The 5000-nt window shown below is 33.0% G+C and overlaps 1 protein-coding gene across 1 annotated transcript in view; it reads right to left on the bottom strand.

Annotated features, from left to right (window-relative positions):
- Positions 1-5000, bottom strand: part of FucT6 (alpha-(1,6)-fucosyltransferase) — a 606841-nt gene that overhangs the window by 358081 nt on the left and 243760 nt on the right. The window contains exon 3 of the mRNA XM_068388480.1: positions 1563-1612. The gene's annotated coding sequence lies outside the window, so the exon portion shown is untranslated. The remainder of the gene's footprint in view (positions 1-1562; positions 1613-5000) is intronic.

The raw sequence follows: 5000 nt of genomic DNA, 5'->3' as shown, positions 1-5000 counted from the left end.
CCGGTGTGTCCGCTTGCATTCACACGTGAAATTAATGCACATATATCTTCCAATACTTTGGATATTGTTAGTTTGTCACGGATATGGGAAACATACATATAAAATACAACTACAAACAAATATCTTTTTTAAATCTGTAATATATTTCTATTGCAAGAATTAGTTGCTTTGTTTACCCAAAGCAACGTTATCATGATGCGAGGGTTTCATTCATTAACAAACATTTGAGACAAATATAAACAAATAACTATACAGTCATGTAATACTGTACATACCAGCTACACAGATGTTCATACAGGAAAGTATACTTTTGTAGAGATAATATTGATACTGCAGATAACGACACACAAATGATGTCACACACTATACTCAATTCTTTTTAATGAGACGCATTTGCACTGACTCGCTGCGGTGCCCTTTTAGCTCGGAAAAGTTTCCTGTTATCGGATTGGTTAGAATTATCTTGTCCAACCAATCAGCGATCAGGAAACTTTTCCGAGCTAAAAGGGCATCCCTGAGAGTCGGTGCAAATCTGCCTCACAAAAAAGAATTGACTATAGTATGTTGTACATATGTACACTTCAAAAAGGAAAATAATAACATATTGAAGCATATTCGTGAATATACTGCAAAACTATGCTAAACTGTTTAAAAACGAAGGGGAAATAACATGCTTTACTTTTTAATCCTCTGAAATAACGAGAAAACATGATGAAAAAGATAAGTAAAAATTACCTTTTTTTTCAACGTGTGTTCCAGAAACGACTGATATTAATAAAGTCAAGATTATCCCAGAGAACCTGATTCCAAAGTCAATGGGACCGGTTAAGTCTGTTAAGTCTTCATAAGCCAAAAGTCGATCACTAGAGAATATATTTGTGGATTCAGTGACTCGGGAAAAGTTTAGAGAAGGGAGGAAAAGAGTCGCTTCTCGTTTGCAGTTAAGAAAAGATAAAAAGGAGATGAAAGAGAACTAAGGAAATCTCACCATATAAATGATAATAGATACCAGATTCCTTAGTCTCCTCCTTGGGGTGGAAGGTTTGAATAACACCAGAATGTAGAATTAGGTGAATTGCGTTGCAAGTCATGTGAAATGTTACTCTCTCTCTCTCTCTCTCTCTCTCTCTCTCTCTCTCTCTCTCCAAAATATTTCAGGATATTATTTCGAAAAAAAGTTACTTGTCGGAAACAATACAATGTTTAGATAAATATTCGATTCCAAAAATACTATCGCATTTTGATTCAAACATATAAGGTGTGAAATTTAGCAAATGAAGCATTCGCACCAAATGGCAACTCCCCGACATCGTTAGGTTCAGGCGTGGGATCCTGAGTCTAGCTTTTGATCAAACCGAAAAAAAAAAAAATCTTTTTCAGGCTTGTTATACATTTCACGTTTTTTTTTTTTTTTTTTTTTTTTTGCACGGTTTCATAACTTCTAATAAAAATAAATTTCGATATAAGTATCCTATTACCCAAACCGTTACAAATCATCAACAATTTCAAATCTTCAGTAAGTAAATCCTTCTCACCATTTCAAAAAAGTATTTATTATTTACCTTGCAGTGCCGATGCTGGCAGCGTCCTTCAGAAATGTTTTCCAGTCTTCCTGCGAAAATAGAACAAGTCAACATTAAATAAAAACTTCAGAAAAACTGCAAAAGGATCACTACATCATTTTGAAAACAAATTATCCCTTCCAATCACGGCACCTATTACTCTGAAGGCTTGCTAGTCGTAAACATATTTTATATGAAAGAGTTTATCAATACTTTAATAAAGTAATAGTTGGAAAAAAGAATATATGGACGCAAACATCTTCAAGAGCCCTTCGGGAAGAACTAGCGTGTGCTGGATTGAAGGTGCGAAAGGAGTACTGAAAAGAAAGCAAGAATCCTAAAATCCAGTAAATGGCGAAACGTGCTGTTAATGGTGTATCAAAATAGTTAATGTCGTGAATAAATTGGGCAGATGTAGGATGAATGTATTCGGATTTTCTTGAATCGACACTAACTGAAGTACAAACGTTTAATATTAAGGTCTTCTCTATATGATTAATTGAGTGAGTTCCGTATATTTTCTTATCAGCTCGTATGATTACAGACGTCAGCAAAAAATATTTTTAATATGTTCTAAAATAAATAAAACTAATTTAAACCCTGCATACTTTAAAAATACTCCTATACCTTACATTGGTAAACATGCCTAAAATTATGTGTTCACAATAATGAAGTAAAAATTTTTGAAGAAAATATATTCCTTAATAAATTTGAAAAATCAAAATTCATACAAAATTCACTATATCAAATTGAAATCCCTGTATAAAAAAAAAAAAATTCCGCCAGAGGATCTAATCTATAACAAGTCGTACATTATATAATTAATCAACAGCTCTATTTCCCTTTATATTAACCATAAAATAACTTTTAATTACAAAGCACAATACTATCAGGAATAAAAATCAAATCATCCATAAATTCCACACTGTTTGGGCATGCTCTTTGCATTCCCCAAGAGAGATTAGTTCACCAAACGTTCAGCTGGGCTCCACCAGGCACTAAAAGAGTTAGAAGACTTAGGACCCAGCCCTACATGGCTGAGGACTATAAAGCGTGAATTAGGAGATATTGAATGGGGAAGTATCGAATTCAAAGCTCAAGACAGAGACGACTGATGAAATCTAAACCTATTGCGTCAATGGGCGCAGGAGATGATGACGACATACAAACGTTCCCATAACTTTAAGGATAAAAAAAGCTACAAACAAATACGAAAACACCAACGGGACATAAACATTACCCGATAAGTGAAACGATAAATCATTCGCGTTATCTCGGATTTCTTGGAGCGTGAGTAAAAAAAAAAAAAAAAAAAAAAACTTCAAGTAACATGAGAAAAATGATCGTAGATGTTCTTTCATAACTTCCATTCCCTTGTGTCCTGTTTCCCTGTTTTCCTCGGTTTGGATTGGATTACGGACCTAAAAATTCATCACTGGGATTTTCTAAATCGTTAAACTGAATGCGTGTCGCATTTATTAGTGTGGTATATTTTACTTTCCGCATTGAAACAACCGCCGAATATTAACTAAAAGCGCAAAATACATACATCCGTACATACCTATATGAGGCACGCCGTACTAACATCAAACAACAATCTCATTTATTCAGTTCAAAAGACCGACATTTTTCTTTCGACTGCAAGATGAAATTTTTTCATCGCCATATATTACTACTTGTACTCTAAAATGTGAATTTATTAGTAAACACACACACACACTATATATATATATATATATATATACTGTATATATATACATATATATACATATATATATGTAATATATATACATATATATCTATATATATACACATATATATATGAGAGAGAGAGAGAGAGAGAGAGAGAGAGAGAGAGAGAGAGAGTTTCCCTTTTGTTTTCTACCTTCGACATGGTAGGCAGACCGCCAACAACCCTCCCATTTCCCCAAAATTATTACTCGGCCGAGTCTTTCCGTCTCCTTCCTCCAAAGTTTTATCTCTTGCAAGTTCTTCCTCCGGAAAAAAGAAACTTCTACTCCATTCAATCGGCATCATCTCACGCGAGGCCAGATAATTAGAAAGGACCATTTTCAACATTTACCCCTACCCCAAAAAAACTATTTTACCTTAAATAGTTCTTAAAAAGAATTGAAAACTTCTATATTTCATCCGCAAAAAGGTATGGTAGGCTAGTTGTTTTTCCTAAATTTAGTTCACTTTGTGTGTGTATGAATATTGTAGACTGTAGATTATACATATCATTCGTCTAATGCATGCTAACTGACAGAATACGTTATCGGGAACGTGTCTGGTTTATGGTTCAAGAACTCGAGAAAATCCACTTTGAGGGGAATGTCAGTTTTTTTCAGCTTATTCTTAATAATTAATTTAAATTCCTATAGTCCACTCTAAAATAATCATTACTTTGTGATCTCATTTCTAAATTCAAATATTAGCAGTACACATTTTTTAAGTTTTAAAAAACAACTTCCGGAAAGCGGGAAATAAGCAACTGAAATAACGACTACACACAAATCGGCTGTGGGCTTCTTGCATTTGTAGTCTTCAACGGAAATAAAAAACCACTATACAACACGGTGCATTTGTTAGTTTGTTAACTTCTGCAGATCAGCCTTCAATAATATTAACGATTTTAATAATAATTTAAAAAATAATTAAATTTTTTTATAATTATTATGAATTTAAACATTTTAAAAGTCTTTATAATTATTATGATATCAAATCATTTCAATAAGACCTAACAAGACCTTTGCATCCGTAGTTCCTTCAGTTCTCATGATATCACTCTTTAAATTGAAGCGTGTCTAAAGCTTGAAACTTAAGTGGATATCTGTAGAAAATCCATTAACTAAAATTGAATAAGGCAAGCGTGACATGACACATGACACCCCATGGAAGCAGGTGTCATATATCCATAAACAATCAAATAGAAAATATCCACGATATACTATTAGGTTAATCATTTAATTTTGTTTTAAAACTTCAGCGATTTAGTTTAAACTATCTGTTGTAATATGTCCTTTTATATTTATAACTTTAGTAAAAACCTTTACATGTAAATGTCGGTTACTACAACTTTCCCCTTGCACATATTTTTCCACAACACATTTCCAATCATCCTTGGGAATAAGGAGAGACTTATCAACATTTCTCATTTTCCGAGAGAGAGAGAGAGAGAGAGAGAGAGAGAGAGAGAGAGAGAAAGAGAGAGAGAGAGAGAGAGAGAGAGAGATATTCTTTTATTAATCAATACAATTGCGAACGTTAAACCACTAAATTCGCAAATAACAGTCAGTTTAGTTAAGTAGGTTAGTCCAGTTTCGTTGGAAATAAAGCATATATTTTACCGTCACTCAGCACGAATTAATTCCATTATTAATATTTTAAAAAGTTTACTAATTTCATTAAAAAACTTTAAAATCTATTTTCAATTCA

The sequence above is a fragment of the Palaemon carinicauda genome, chromosome 15, assembly GCF_036898095.1.
Source record: "Palaemon carinicauda isolate YSFRI2023 chromosome 15, ASM3689809v2, whole genome shotgun sequence".
Lineage (NCBI taxonomy): Eukaryota > Metazoa > Arthropoda > Malacostraca > Decapoda > Palaemonidae > Palaemon > Palaemon carinicauda.
Note: the sequence above shows the minus strand (reverse complement) of the source record. Positions and strands in the feature narration are given on the sequence as shown.